Source organism: Lates calcarifer, linkage group LG3 (genome assembly GCF_001640805.2).
Source record: "Lates calcarifer isolate ASB-BC8 linkage group LG3, TLL_Latcal_v3, whole genome shotgun sequence".
Classification (NCBI taxonomy): Eukaryota; Metazoa; Chordata; class Actinopteri; family Centropomidae; genus Lates; species Lates calcarifer.
In genome coordinates, this window is record NC_066835.1 from 12,031,808 (window position 1) to 12,048,548 (window position 16,741).

The following is a 16,741-nucleotide window of genomic DNA, read 5'->3' on the forward strand; positions in this document are numbered from 1 at the left end:
AACTAAATGGTTGGCCACAAGTAGTGATGGTTGAAACAAATGCTTGATGTAATGGGTACATGGATGAAAATAAACAGTTCAAACAGATGGCTAAAAGTGATGTATAAATGGCTGAAATACATGGTGGTTTCAGTGAAGGGGTACTTGAACTCATCTTGCAGGGCTGTGTGTGTACATCTGACAAAAAATATTGGGGACCAATGTCTATATCTATTACTTACAAAATAGTATTGTTTCAAATGTGTCTTTTTAGAAGTACAATAGTGAGTATTAGTAATGAATAGTGATGTTTTTCCAAAGTGAATATCCCTATACAGTGGATGATAACAGTATCTGGTGAAACACTATTTCTCCTCACTGTTTAGCATCTGACCCTGAAACTTGTCAACACTTCCATGTTTGAGCAAAAGGGGGGAGCAGTGAGCAGCTGAGGAACACACCACACCACTGTGCGGAGAGACAACTTCAGCAGACACTATTGCCTTGAAATCTGAAGTGACAGCTGCTTTCAGAGCATACAGGATGAGCATTCCTCCTCTACTGAGAAAGTACTTATTGGATTTTGCAGAGAATGTGAAGAGCTAATGTGTGGATAACACCGGCCTGCTCTTTACACTGTTTCTACTTTCAGGTAAATTTTACACATAAATGAGGAAAATTCAATAATCTAAATGCCTAAAGGGCTGAGGTGCTCAATAGATGAGTGTGCTACATTAAGTGGCATCCACTTTAGATGCTGCTTTACTCTGTTGCTCTGCTGTCCAATAAAGAAGAAATGTCCATGGCCATTAAAATCTCAGAAAATCCCTTAAGAGCTGCCTCCAAAGGCTGGTGTTGATTAATTATTTATCTACCTTAGTGCATGTTTTAAGTTCAGAGTGTTATTTATTCATATCCCAGGTGAAGTGTCAAATCCCTTGTTTGTGTATACTTGTTAGTAAAGTGGATAACTTATTCAGTTGAATGTCCTTGGTTGAGTAGAGTTCTGGTCAGAAGAAGTTAAAAACTGACACAAATACTATAAAAGCTTAGCTTTTTTCACTGGTAACATATCTATCTTCTGTTTCTAATATTTAATCTGGCACCCTCTCCACAAAACTTTTTAAATGCTGATATTAAAAAATGGCGTTGACATTTTAAGTATGAGTCATTTAAGCTCACAAAATAGAGGTATGCAGCTTTTAAACAGTCAGTCTCCGTTTCACAGGGCTCGTCCCATACAGGCCACACCTGGTAAGCTTTATTGTCTGTGACGGTATACTGTTCACACCTCCTACAAAGAACACAGGTACATCTCCAGGGAGTAACCCAACCCTCGAAGAATCTGCTCCTCCTTTGGGAGCAGTTCATTATTCCTCAAGCACGCCATGGCCCTGCACTACACACACACACACACACACACACACACACACACTTGAGTACATATTCTCATTGTACTCTGAATGGTGCATGACATTCAAATGAAGACTGTGTCAGGCAGGCTGAACTAACTTCTTCTACCTTCATGGGTTCAGCTACTAAAAAAGTCCAACATGGAGCTTTCCATATGTAGAGCCTCTCATCAACCCAATGTGAGAGTTAGAAGGTGTATGCTGTACCTGTAAGTACATGCAGAGCGGAACAAGAGAGTAGTAGACTAGTGCAAGTACATGCTTGTGTGAATGCAAATGTGTATGCACATGCTGTTCCATGAGCTAGCAAGACACTAAGCAACCCTATAATTAAATCACTAATCAGGAATGCTTTGTGATTTATTCAGAAACATGTTGGCCCTCTTGAATTCTGACCTATGAGGGTAACTCACATATAGAGTGACAATACAGGAAGCATCACAGGAACTTCAAGTATCATATAGCATATATATTGCCTCCATTCAAATACAAGTCTATTCACCAACAGACTGCGTCTCTTCATTTCTATGCATCCAGGCCATGAATGTAACGCTAGCCTCCTGGCACACAGGGCAGCCTACCTCTCTATCTCTTTGTTTGACTTACATGTGACACGGGCACAATAGAGTGCTGGACAATAGGCCACTTATTGACTGACCGGCAGGGAGTGGGATACATCCCTGATCGTCTGTCACTCCGCAGCCTCGTGCACCCTGAGGCTCATGGTCAGTGTCAGGTTGCACTCTCCTGTGACCGAGAGGCGAAGACACTCACTGCCATATTGGAAATCTGGGAGAGGTCAACAACAAAAAAATACACCCAGATCAGGGGGGAGGGGTTACCTGGGTACTTACATACTTCTTTAATACTGATCATCAGTTGATTTAAACACAACAGTAGGATCTTAGTCAACATTGTGGTTGATTTTTTTGGACCTTTTTTGTCTACTGTAATTATATCCATTACATCAAGGAAACTGCTGAACCACACAGGCTTTTTGAATAGGCCAAATATGTAACTGAGTCAAATAGAGCCAATTTAATTTAGCAGCTTAAAGTGAATTAGCAGTAACTGAATCATGATGCGATTACATAAATGTCTTTCATCTACATGTTTTCTAGTAGTACTACATAGCTGTGTGTATGTTTACGGCTGTTTGTCTGTGTGTGTGAAAACAGTTGTCACTGAGATTTTCCACCTTGTCACTGTCAGCTGACTGTCAGTCAGCTTCTCTAAAACCCCTAGGTCTCTACCACAATTGCCTGACATGACCTGAGCTGGCCTGTTGACAGCAGCGCTCTGAGAAATGTCAAAGGTTTAATGTGCAATTAGATGTAAACATGACATGGTATCCCAAGAATGTGATCTCATGTAGGACTGAGCTCGTGGTATAAACAATAGCCCCCAGTATTTCAAAAAAATAGATATATACTAAGTTATGCCTCAAAATGGACCCTGTCAGTGTTACATTATTATATTTCATATCATTGTATTGAATTATCATTACAAATGTGGCATTTTAATGTTGTAGATGGTGGATGTGAAGCTTCTTTTGTGTCTCCTGCCACTTATTCATAACAATACAGCACATTTTATGAACTGATCATATGTTTTATATGTGAAATCTTCATCTGCAAAAGATCAAATATTTATCTATCACGTGTAGTGAGTAAAAAGAGGCAGAGAAGTAAAAAAGAAGCAGCTTAAGTCAAAACTGTTAATTATGAATACTGTCTTTTGTGTCTGTCTCTCTCACATACAGTATACAAGTCTTCTGGAACTTGCTGTAAGACATGCACCCTATGCTATGAATATATCTAAACACACTTGAACTAATACTGTGTATTCCACGCCCTCGTACTGTCAGTGAACTTATCTTGTAATTCTGTCGCTGTTTGAGCTGCTCGGAGCCCTCTCACATTTTTGCATGAGTAGCTTACAAACTGCTCCATTTTTGAACTTCTCTCTCTCTCTCTCTCTCTCTCTCTCTCTCTCTCTCTCTCTCTCTCTCTCTCTCTCTGAAGGTGGGGGCAGAGAGCTATTAGCTACGCGCTGCAGACATCATTACGAGGGGAGACGCTTTCCACCGTCAGCGCCGGAGCAGAGCAGGGGAGCCCTGGCAACAAGGAGAGACACAAACTCAGCAGCCCGTTACACCCAACAGTAAGTCACCCAAAACTGTTCATTCAGTGCTCGTTTCGCCAACCTGTCATTGCTTTCACTGTGTCACTTTTTCCTCTCTTTTGGAGCTTGTGTTGAGAAAATGGCTGGAAGAACTGGACAGGGTGGCGCTGACGCTCCGGTTTACTTCAAAGCCTTGGGAAAATGTTTACTTCGCCTTCTGACCTATTTTTAAGTGACCAAACAGTACAGGGGCGTGCGGGGTGTGGGTGTATGTCCTTGTCATGTCGGAACGTAAATGCAAAGTAGTGTTTAAGTGGTGCGAAAGAGAGCGGAGGTTTGGTTGGATTCTGACCGAGCGAGGAGCGTGTCCGCCGGGCGAGCTGGTGTCGGGCAGGCGCTGTACTTCCAGTAACTGCGCCACTCGACCTCAAACATTTGCTCTTTGCAGACTGTTTCTCAGCGATAAACATTGACAAACACTGCTAAATAGCGTTGCTCAAAGCTGTATATGCCTTCTTTTGAACTCTTTTCTTACTGACAAGGACTGTCAAAGGCAAGCATTACATTTTTATCTACGTTTCACCATCGCGGAAGTGTTTTCTCTACACGAAAAGAGACGAAGAACAACTAACCACAGTAGACATAATTTGTCCGGTGTTTGCGGAAACGTAGTTTCATCTGTTTTACATGTTTCGGCTGTTGATACATTGTATGTATTTCTGCGTGTGTAACATGTTACTTTCCATTGTTTTACATTGCCAGCTGGTTGTAAAGGACATAGGGTTTGTGATTGCTGGACTACCCGTGATGTCATTCATCCTAGCTTGGACCATTATATAACGGGACTGTAGGGAAGCCTGTGATAGCAGGCTATTTTTACTCTGTTTACACCTCGGAGTTGCACTCAGGGTAGGCTATGCGTCCCAAGTGGTAGCCTATGCTTCACTCATATTATGAATTTAATATGGCATCCAAATGAGACCGAGTGAATGGACGAATGCAAGTCTTGAAGATAAAAAAGCTGCGCGCACTCGCTCCGTTTTCTGATGAGTTATTTGCAACAGCTGTACTTGTTGATTGTGTCTCATGTTCGAACCTTGTGCTGTAGCCTATTGAGCTGCCTTCTTCTAGGCAATGAATGAACTAGTCATCCTAAAGAGGGCTGCCTTTATACAAATACCTAATTTAAAAGTTATGACATCATATTGTAGTAAAACCCAGTAGTATAAGAAATATAGATCATGATATATGTGTACCAAATATATTATTGGGTACAACAAACAATCCATACATAAATGTTAAATTGAGTAAAGTTTACAGTTTAAAGGAAATTTCATATAAAATTTGGAATTTTTGTGTCAGCTCCTCAACCTTTATGTTACTGCTTCACAAAAAGGTTTGTAGGTTACATCCTCACACAAAAATCTTAAATGTCTTGTGTGGCATATTTAAAGTCTCAGGTTCTGTGTTGTAATCTTGCCAAATTCTTTTAAAAATCAGTAGAACTTAATCATAATAGTTTATATACCAGAATTTGGTAAAAACATCTACAGTATCAGCGATCTAATGAGCATTAAGATCAATATTTATTGAATTATACCGTGTGAGTAATTTAATGAGGTTTTGCTCAATAGCAAACACACTTTTTCTTCAATTAGTTCTTTTAAAATTGAATGTCTTCTGAGACAATATTTCCATAATAAATAATAATTGATAGACGTGTCACTTCTCACACTGATTGCTGACGGATGACAGTATTTCTAAAACTACATCTTGGTGTATTTGTTCCTGCCGCTTTGTGGCTCACTTGCTTGCAACATTGCTTGTTAGGAAACAGCTGGAGTGTTTTAATGAAGTACATTTAAGCACTTTTTATATAGTCAATATATGGGTCAATTAAAAAAATGCCTTGATCAGCATCAACACTGGTTTTATGGTTAGGTTATGGACATCTCTAGTTTTGCTGCTGTAACAATGGGCCGTCAGTCAATATCACTGTAGCTCAAATGGCCACCACTTTTGGAAGCTGTGTTTTCTGAGAGGAATATGAGTACAAACTTTTAAATCTATAGGAGTGAGTAATGGATGAGACCTGACTTTTTTTTTTTTTTTTTTTTTACAGTTTTCTGTAAAGGCACATCTCTGTGATGGCAGTGTAATTTGACTGCATTCGTTATTCGCCTTAGGTCTTTTCTATTTCTTGACTCGTAGTGTTTTTTCACCTTTAATATGATAGATAGTCTACAAGTTTTCATTTAGTATTGATATATTTTGCTGAATTTCATCTGCACTGCCAATGCTTATTATTAAAAGAATTTATACAAGGAGTTATACAGTAGCAAAAAAACAACAAAAAAAAAAACAGGTGTGATCTTATGCGATGGTCATAAATCAGCTGATATTTTGATATTTCATATTTCAAATATCATATTTGATATTTCATATACCCTCAGTATATTGATTTAGTATAGAGTATGAAGGTAACTAAAAGGGTAAATATATTTGTGAGTGATTTAATCTGGACTACAACAATAAGGCGATTTTCCACATTTAATGGTATGTCTGACCTATATATTCACAGTTGTAGCAACATATAAAATCATGCAAATTACTTGCTATATCTGCTTGTTTTTTGTTGTTTCAATATCTACAAGGTCTAAAGTAACCATAGTGTAGAATTTGTAATCTCATATTATGTACCAAAGTGTCATAACACCATAAATCAATAACAACAACAGGGAGTGGAGAAAGTCCAAGAGTCTTTTTAAAAGTAAAGTAAAGACAGATAAATAAATGGTGGATTTGTAGTGCAGTTTGAAGGTAACACGGAGGTGACTGAGTATTGTTGAGTATTTGTTTGATAACCCATGTAAAGGTTGCTGTCAATAATTACACCAAGGCTTTTACCTTGAGCAGAAAGGGAACTGGGACCAAGAGATGTTAAGTCTGTTATATTACAGACTTAGTAGAATTACATTTTAGACTGTAAGACTTTCGATTTTGTTACAATTTTGTTTGCAGAGGCTTTGGCTCATTCAGTTTTCTCTATTGTAGAGGCAGCAGGTTGGGGGAAGGAAGAGAGGTAGTAATTGCAGAGTCAGTTTTGAACAGTTGATCATCAGCTTTGCAGCAGTAGATGCTTTGATGTCTCATGATGAGGAGTAAAGGAGACCCAGTGTTAATCCCTGTGGGACACCCCAAGAAGGTCTTTGAGGTCTTGGTCTTTATTTAGAGTAACTGTTCTACATTAGAGATCAACCAAAGGTGTACAGAATTGGCCATGCAAATAAATGATAATTATTTTTGAAGGATTCAGAGACACCATGTTAAAAGCTATATTCGGTGAAACTGGATCATGGGCCAAAGTAAGCTGCTCTGGGAATTTGAATAGGGTAGTTTTGGTGCTATGACAGCTATTACCTTGCAGATGTTAAGCTGAGTGGAAACAGTACATTCCAGGATTTTAGAAAGGAATTTCAGGGTTGGGATGGAACAATAGTTAAAGTCGGCTGTTTCAGCACCAGATCTTTCAGGATGGAGGTTGACAGCTAACGCCTGGCTGTCTTTAGGGTGTTGAGTAGATGACCAGAGGAGAGATGTTAATACAAAGGGTGGAGAGTGAAGACAGATAGGCTTTTACAGAGGATGTAGTAGAGTATTTATGAAGGGAGTGAAAGTTTGACCAAGTGTTAGTTTAAAGACATGTCCAAAATTGACAAGACAAAATGCTAGAGTAAATAGTTGCTATAGGTGCATCAAGGACTGAGCGGGAAATGAAGAAACTATGTTTAGGGAACAGCAGAGGGAGCAATAGTTGGGCACCAGTTGGAGTTTTAGATTGGAGTGGCAAAGGTGTCGATTAGGTCTATAATAGTAGCAGGGTCAATATTTTTTGTTTTCTTAAAGTCGGGGCTTTGCCTTAGTAATGAAGGTGGATTTGTGATAGGGAAAGACTATAGTGCTCTATTGTGCAGTCATGCCACTGTGAATCAGGCGTGCTGTTCCACCCACCTACACACACATAGACACAAACACACACTCTCGCACATACACTGCACTGCACTTTACCACTGCCACCATAGCCTTTGATTTCAGCCGCCACTCACTTTCAAATGGTAATGAGAGGCAATTAGACGCCAATGTGTCCTAATCACAAGCCATTTAACTGAGCCCGGCTCATTTGTCAGAGCCATATGTGCACCCCCGACCCACACACTCAAAACACACATGAATACACACATCTGCTGGATCATGCTTGAGTGTTTTCTTTGTCTTTGGAATTTGCTCTCTATTTAAGGGAAAAGAGGAATATTGTGTGTGTGGTTGAGAGAAGACAGGGAGAGATTTCCAGGTAATAATTGGGCGGAGATTTTATGGTTGAATGAATTCATGACAGAAATGGCTTCATACTCCAACCTGCAAAATGACAGGCGAGGGTGAATGATGGGTGGGAGGGGAGAATGGATCAAATCAATCACCTGAAACAGATGTACGTGTGTGTAGTTATGGAGAAATGAGTTGGAACAGCAGTACTTTCTCTTAACATTTGCATGCGGATTAACAGGTTACACACTGCAGGCAGGAGTGTAGTGGAGTGTAAACACATGTAAGCACCCTTTACTCACTTCTCAAAATCTGAAATAGCATTTTCTTGCATCCCCTGAAGATGTTTGGAGTCTACATGGGTGAGTAAGTGTTCTTGTACACTTTTGCTCGCATTGTCCCCTGTCAGATCACGATGTCTTCTTGTGAGCACAGATGAAAACAAACACACCCCTGCTCTGAACTACAGTCTGCAAAAGCTTTAGGTGGTGTTGGGACCAGACCAAGAGGGTAGTGGTTGTCTGTTCTGTAAGGTGGAATAGGCAACCAAAAGTATTTAAATCATCGTGCATCAAATAATAATCTGTTGAATACGACACTGCATTACTAAGAAGCTCTCTGCTCCAATGTACACCAAAAGTTTTCCTTTTATTTGCCACCATGGCCCTCACTGCAAACTCTCAATTTAGACAGTGCAAGCCTGCTGGAAGAAGCCATAACAAAACCGTCATAATAATGTAAACATACACAGAAGTTTATTTAGCTGCACCCGCTCTGTCTTTAGAGATAAGTGTACACTGAAAAGAGACAAAGCAATGCACACAAATTATAGGTCTTAGGAATGTGTGTTTCAGTGAGACTTGGTGTTCAGCATATTGATTAGACATTCTTCTCTGGTTTCCCTCCTCCCCCCTCTCCTTCTGATATTGTTTCCATATTTTATGTTACTTGTCAGGCACAAACCTTATGTTTGATGTGGGATAATGAAAATGAAGTCTGCCCATATTTTCTGCGTTCATACCAGACCGCTGTTACAGGTTAATCCTCTGTGTTCTCATCTTACACAAGAAGCATGAGCTACGCAGAAAAAAAGAGAGTATGTGTGTGTGAGAAAAATGATTTTGAAAAAGTAAAGCATGGTGGGTGGGGATGGGGGCAGATCAAGAGATTGAGCTGTCTGGTTGAACCATGCAGTGCGCTCAGACCTTTTCAGCTTTTCCTTTCATCCTCCTCTATTCATGAGTGCACAGAGTACACATGCATGCACACAAGAGAAAGGACACACTCACACACAGAGTACTGCTTTTAAAGGGGATCAATGAGAGTTTTTTTTTGTATCCTGTGTGAAAGAACATTCCACCGTGTGTTATTGTGTATGTTTCTTAGTCTGCTGTCTTTACGGGAGGGGGCAGTTCAATAGGGATGCCATGGTAGATACTTGAATCTGCAATTCATCTAAAAAAGAGAAAATGTCATTGTATAAAGGTCAACAAGGTCAGTTTTTATGGTCTTTTTAATCACTGAACTTCAGTAATGTACTTGTTGAAATCCCATTAGATGTTTTTAATATATAGCTTAATTAAAACATTCATCATAACATTCAGAAGGAAATGCTGTTCCTTTCATTGGTTGCACTTGTGGATTCCTTCCTTGCATATGTGAGAAAATATTACAGTGCGTGCACATATTTGCAGCCTTTGTGACCCTATATTTTTATGCGTACTGTCTTTATTTTGAAGTGGCAATCTAATCAATACCAATCTTCTGAATGACCAAGGTAGTCCAAGAGTCCGAAAGAGAGAGGGAGAGGGGGGGACAGAGGGAGAGACGACTAAAGCCATCCTCCAAACTTGTGTTACACTGTCGGGTCGATAAGCCGCTGCACGGCTCAATAACCATGTGAAAAAGGGAAGCTGGCTTTGGGACTTAAGTCAGCCGATTGTTGGCTTTGGCTCTGTAATGGCTGCCAGTGTAGCTGATATGATATACAGTTGTCTATATGCCAGGCAGGTTGCCATAAAAGGCTAAACTGGATTGAACTTCATAGTGTAGAGTGTCTAAAAGATGACGGAGTACCTCATGTGGGCAAACAACAAGTGTTCAGGCTACAAATTTGAGATCCTGCATCAAGTTTGAATCCAGGCAAGTTGTCACATCATTTAAAATCCTCAGAGCTGTTCAATAATCTCTCTCTAGAAAGATTTCCACGCCTGAGCTGTGCATCAAATGTGATACCTCATGTAAGTCGTCATGCAATAGTTAATTCAGCATGCTCACTCTGTGATCTATCTGCCTTGATTCATATTTGATCATATTCCAAGTAAAGCCTGGCTGAGAGGAAAGGGTTTTAAGTGTTGGCCTTTTGAGGGCCAAGTTAAATGAGGGAGAACCAAACTGATAACCGTTCACTCTTTATAGGGCATCCAGATGTGGTTATTTTCTCTATGCTTAATGGTATTATATAGTGCATAATAGAGCAGTGGTTCTAAGCTCTTTAACTGTGGCTCGCTCAATGACAAAACCACAGCACTTTTTGGGGATTGGAATTTGGTTTTCTAGCTTAAACTCTTACTCTCCAAGTCCCCTCTCTAAATAATATTTCTACTTGTCTCCCCACTTCAAAAACATTTTGTTGTGTCATGTACATTTCTGTCTTTGTTGTTCCCTTCAATCTTCTAAGTTTACATGCTTCTCTTCTCTTCTCTTCTCTTCTCTTCTGCTGGCCTAGTCTTCTCTGCCTCATCCTTATCAGAGGCAGTAGAGGATTACAGAGGGAAGTTGACACTGACTGGCAGTCAGACAGCTCCTGCAGACTCTTCTCTTCCCCATAGAGCTCTAGGCCTGGGACAGGGATAAGCTGACAACCTGGGACATGGCCAGATAGATAGTGATGAGGAAGAGAGATGAAAGAAGAATGCTAGGATCTGGGGTCATATGCACTGCATATATTGGTGCACAAATGCATATTCTGTTACTGGAACATTGACATTATATCTATGGGTACCGTCTGTGTTTAGTGTTTAGTTGTAAGATTTGAAAATTATAGCCTTGACAGTTAAGGACAGTAAATTGCTGTGGCTATACTTTTCCTCATTTCTGGGGCAGTGCACAATACAAGTGCATGACAGTGTCTTTTTTTGCTAGTCATATTTTGTATGCTATACTCCAAATGCACTGTGCATGTGCATAAAATCTTGAGAAGCGTTTTTCACTTGTTGCAGTAAGGTTGCAATCCCTCACAGCTAACCACTAACAACTGTGCACATAGGGGATGTGTGCTGCTGCAAAGGCTCAGAGCCCAGTCTCTGCAATGAACCTTTAGCTCAGGCTAAAGTGATACAGATTTGCACCTAGTATAATAAGCTAGTTTTTACATTTATGTTGGATCAGCACATATGTCTTTGGTCTTAAGGGGGCTCATTATTTGCCTGCCATGGTAAATCTGCAAAAAAGTACATGTCAGTTAAAAATGTTCTCTTCAAATTTCTTAATTGTCCTTCTACCTCAATTGCTAAGAGGGATTACAAAGCCCCAAGACCCTCAGCTCCAAGGTGGGTGTGTGGGTATCAACAATGACTTAAGTTGAAGCCAGGAGGATATGCATTGAGAGAGAGGAATTCAATAACAGGAAAATGGCCAGTGATAGAAACAATCCCTGGAATACCAAAACCCACCCTTCACCAGTGTTGTTCTTGGCACATTACTACTGTTTACTTCTTAGGATGCTGATGTCAAGACTGAGCACATGGCAGTATGGGTGGTGTCAACGCAATGCATCCCAAACCATCGTTTCTTTGATGGTTCGTGATGTGGCATGTGCAGTAGTCCTGAAGTCCTGAATCCCAGTATTTCCTTGGCTAGTTGTTAAACTCCACCAACGTCTTTCTGACAATGCATCAGTGTATGAAAACAAAGGGCTTGGGTCACCATATGGTCAGGGGCATACATGCATGGGCACTGGATGACAGGTTGAGGCAAGCCTGTGCAACAAAACCACAGGCAATATTTAAAACAGTGTCTCTAAGGCTGAGATTATTCCCTCTCTGACAGAGCTGCAGCATGATTTGAATAGAGCAAGTTGCTGGATGCGTGTCTGGATTGCTGGCTTTTACAGTCCGTCTGTCTATCTGTCTATCTGGCTGGTTGGTAGTTGTGGCTTGGCCAGTTCATCTTTTTTTTTACTGGATGACTGGCTGGCTGGCTGTGGATCAGCCTCATCTGGCTGGACATTTGGCTGGATGCTTGGCTGCGGGCTAGCTAGCTGACAAGCTTTCTGGATACACGTCTGGCTGACTGACTCTCTGGCTGCCTGCATGACTGACTGACTGACTGGCTATTATATTTCTGTCCCTTCCTTTAGCTATGTAGTAAGCTCATGACATTGGAACAGGGACATTTGGCTATGACAGTCAGGGAGGTGTGCTAAAACACTGCTGTAGAGATAAGACCCAGTGAGCCAGGATGTTCCCCTGTCTGCCCATGAGCCCCATGAGTCCCTCACCAATTACAGTATCAAGACCTCTTTGGAGAGTGTCTCTTTCCCTAATTTTCTTCCACTCTGCTAGACTAGAATCTTTGATAATAGATTATATTTTCACAAAGTTTCTCCAGTGGCCTACTACTATTGCTTGAGAGCACTGAACCACCCTTCAAAGTAACTGGATTGTATACATTGTTGGCCGAGGAGAGGCGACTTAATTGGGGCTATAAATTACACAGACATGTTCTAAGAGGGTGGCATCACTCCTGCTTTGAGTATAGAGACAAAAGTCCAGTGCAGGATAAATATGGCAGTACATACCTAATGGAATTCATTTCTGTGTACTGCTGTGCCTGGTACAACACTAAATTCTGGCATCATTTTAGGATGATCTGCCACAAGTATAATAATGTATCACGCATTTCATCAGCTGCATGGAATGTGTACATGTATAGCATATATTTGTGTTTTCACATATCTGTTTCTGTGTGTATTTTTGCCTTTTAATTAGGTACATTTGTGCTTGTGCATGTGTTTATGTCTGCTGCATCTCAAGCTTGTGTTTTTTGCTGCTGTGTTCGTATGAGTGAGTGTGTAGCAGGGTCAGGTGAAGAGCTACGACACAGATAAATGAGGTTAATGTGAGGTTTCGCTGTGGTCTGGCTGGGTCTGCGTCTCTGACACTGTCATCTGCTATCAACCGCCACAGCAGGGAAGGTAACTTGGCTACAAAATGGCTCAGTGTCATACCCGCCCTGGATGAGTACTCTACATGCATACTGTAAGATAGCCATGTTTGTACACACACACACACACACACACACACACACACACACACACGTGTTCACACAGTCATGCACATACTCACTGCAGACAGACAAATAAGAGGTGTGTCCATGCACAATCTTACAACTCACATCAATCTCAACCCTTTTTGACTGGCTCCTGCACGACTTGCATAATATACACACATTCATAGCCTGGACATACAACACGTACACATACGCACACTTGGTGCAGCTGTGCTTATGCCACTGCACACACCCATTGCAGGGGCTTGCCCAGGGAAAATACCTGTGGTAGGAGAAGAAAGTTGACCTAATGGGAAATTACTAGGCATCCTCATCAGACCAAAATAACTCTGTGTTTTGTACATTCCATAACCTTAATGGCTCTTACGGGAACTTTTAAACTTCCCAGATGTCAGATCTCAGTAGTTCATAATTAGAGTATCAGGTGGTTTTAAAGTCATCATCAGAGGACAAATAGGTATCTCTTCATGCCCTATCTCACCTCGGGAGAAACTGTTGGTTTAAAGGAGATGTATGACAGTTACTGCTTGTAATGCATACATAACATGTATGTACTGTATGCAGTATGTCTGTTATGTTGATGTGGGTTTGGATGTTTCACTCATTCAAACAATTGTGATAGGACGATCCCTTTTAAAAAAGACATTTCTTCTTTATATTGAGGTTTCAATACAAATTTTAACTTGTTCCCAGTTGAAGGTTTTACATTTCAGATGTTGTTTCACTAGTGTGGGTATTGTGAAGTGCTTTTAGACCATAACAGTGATTAAGGGTCCTGCCAATAAAGTGACTGGCTTTAACTTTTATTGTCAGTTGTTGACACTGCTTCTGTGCTCTCCACTATTTTTCTCTGATAGCATGCCCCATAAATGTCACAGCAGTGAAACTAAGACTGGAAAAACAGTGAGTTTCCATGCCACATTTATTGCATTGCATGATCTTTAATGCGTCCCGAAAGTGTTGGTACAATATTCCCCGCAGCACTTGAAGACATCCTGCATAGAGACAGATTTTGAATGGGTTCCTACTACGCCTGCCTGTCAGATGTGTAGTGTTAACCACTAACCTAAAAAAAAAAAAAAAACATAAAAAAACAGCAAACTCCCCGCCTCCCCTTAAACCTCTCACCACCAATTAGCCTCAAAACCCAACAACAGACAATCTTTTTGAGTGAAAAGATGCTTTTCTCCTGCTTCCTCTTTCAGCCCAGTGCTTTGGGTTTTTGAGGCGAGCGCCCAGTCAGCTTGGTTTAATGCTACATGACGTGCCATTAGCTCTGCTAGCGATTTGCCCCCACACTACCTCTGGCGCAGCCGCCTGAGATGGATAGCTGAGTGCACTTGCAACCTGACAGGACACGCTACCTAACTGCAGACTACTGCTGAATGGGTGGAGGTGGGGGTGGGTGGGCGTACAGAGGTAGCGTAACCCTTTTAGGAGGCACTTCATGGACACCATTTACACTTACATAAAGCTAGAGGACTAGTGTGTGTGTCTATGTGTGGGGAGGTAGGGGTAAGGGATGAGGGATGAGGGGGGGAGGGGTGCCAGGGAATTTGTCTGAGCATGTGGGTCAAGGGTGCGGTCATTATGAGTAAGAGCATGCAACATTCATGTTGTTTCAGAGTGTCCAACCTGAACAAACTACGCCTGTCATAACTGCCATCTCTAATGTAGCACACATATAGGCTTACTGAATATTAATTTCACTTAATCAGCACGAGCCGCAGGCTACCTGTCCATATATTGATAGTGAGGAAACTACAGATGTAAGGGCTACTGAAGAAAAAGGCTCAAGTGCTTTCAGAATACTGCTCTGTGTCAGTTGCACTGTTCTAAGCGGGTGCTGCAGCCTTTGCTTTTAATCAGAGCTGAATTTATTAGAAACATTACAAAATACCCAGTTGTCAGACTTTGCATTGTTTACTATGTATGCTTGTCTGTAAAATGTAGGCCCTTAAAAGCATTTTAAAATGTGTGTGTATGTGTGTTTCCTCGTGTGCCAGTACAATGATTCTCCACTTTATTTCTATCTGCTGACCTGCAACAAGTCTAGGCTTTATCATCATGACCCAGGGGCTATCTGCATTTCATAAAAGCTTCTCTTGGAACTGATCATTTGTGGCATCGCATCCACTTTTTTCCTTTTTATCTGCTGGTAATGTTGAAACCGAGTGATCAATGGAAAACTGGACGCATCCACAAGTTCAAAGATTCACGTTGCAAAAATGTTCTTTTCAGTACCCAAATCACAACACAGAAGCTCAAGTCCCCTCTCCCACAAACACCCTATGATCTAATTCTCAGAAACCTTGCACAAGGCTGCTAAGAAGTTGCTGGATTTGCAGGTTTCTGTTTGAACTTTTTGCAAAGATTTTTCTCTCCGTCCCTAAGTGTGTTTGCCAAGCGCAGCACATGATTAGAGTTCACCAATAGAAGTGCAGCTCAGTCCCCCTCTGGTCCAGCTTTGGAGAAGAGATTTGCAGGGTTTATATTGTTGTTGTTTACTTCTAATCTTTTAAAACTGAGGCACAGTTTCATAATGCCTCGTAAAAGTAGTAAGCTCGTGTCCTGTACTCATTTATACGATTTTATGTTTGTAAGCCCCACGAGAAGTAAAAAGAGAGGTTTTCACCAGATGTGGCTTGGCTCAGGCTGTCTAGTTTTCTCTGAGAATCATCTTTGGCTGCAGTTTGTAACTTGCACCAGTGTCACTTTTTCATCTGCACTACCAAGTACAACTCATACCAGGGGCTGTTAACCAGAGAGTGTACAGTTAAGACAATTTTTGGGGGAAATTGACATATATGATGAAGCTGTGAGCCAGTTTTTCTCTATGAGAGAAATAAAGTATACAATAAGAATGCAAAAACTACAGTTCTCCATGATTTACATACTACAGGCACCTCTTCTTGTAAATCCATGTAGCTGAACATAACAGAAGCCATTTCAGCCATGTCTCCCTGACCAAGGTGCTGTGAGTCATGGAAGATTTCCAGCCTGATTCTCAACATTTGTGTGTGACTCAGTGTGAGCTGGATCTGGCTGAAATATGTCCGTGTCTGGCCATGTCAAGAGATATCTGAGGTTTTATCAAGGGCTGTTAAGTTTTGTTTTGGGTACAGAGAAAAATGCTGAACTTAGTTGAAGTGGTTTGTTCCAGATTGTATATGTCCTTGTTTTGGAAAATTATAGAACTGAGTTTCAAAACAACAAACTGTTCTGTCCTTAAAAAGTGCATAACACAATAATTCAAGGCAACTCCTGTTTACTTATGGAAGCAAAATCCGCACTGAATATTTAATAGTAATATCAAAAATCACAATAGACATAACTTCAGGTGTTAACTGAGAACTGTTGCCTCACTTATGTTAGATATCTAAATAAAGAGATTTGTTTTACTTGGCCATACTAACTCGATATGTTTGCCGTTCAGAGTACTGCAAAAGCAAACTGTCATTTGACTTTTTCGAGAGCTATTTTTTGTGTTTACAAAGTTTGCAGATGTTTTTCTGTGAAAAGTTCAGAGGTGACAAACCACATGCACTGATGATCAGACACAGCGGAGATAAAGATGTTTACAAAACCCAGTTTTTGTGCAGAATATAATG

The 16,741-nt window shown here is 40.8% G+C and overlaps 1 protein-coding gene across 1 annotated transcript in view; it reads left to right on the forward strand.

The window, feature by feature from the left end:
• Positions 1-16,741, forward strand: part of atxn1a (ataxin 1a) — a 98,822-nt gene that overhangs the window by 8,092 nt on the left and 73,989 nt on the right. Inside the window, exon 2 of the mRNA XM_018697971.2 lies at positions 3,416-3,554. The gene's annotated coding sequence lies outside the window, so the exon portion shown is untranslated. The remainder of the gene's footprint in view (positions 1-3,415; positions 3,555-16,741) is intronic.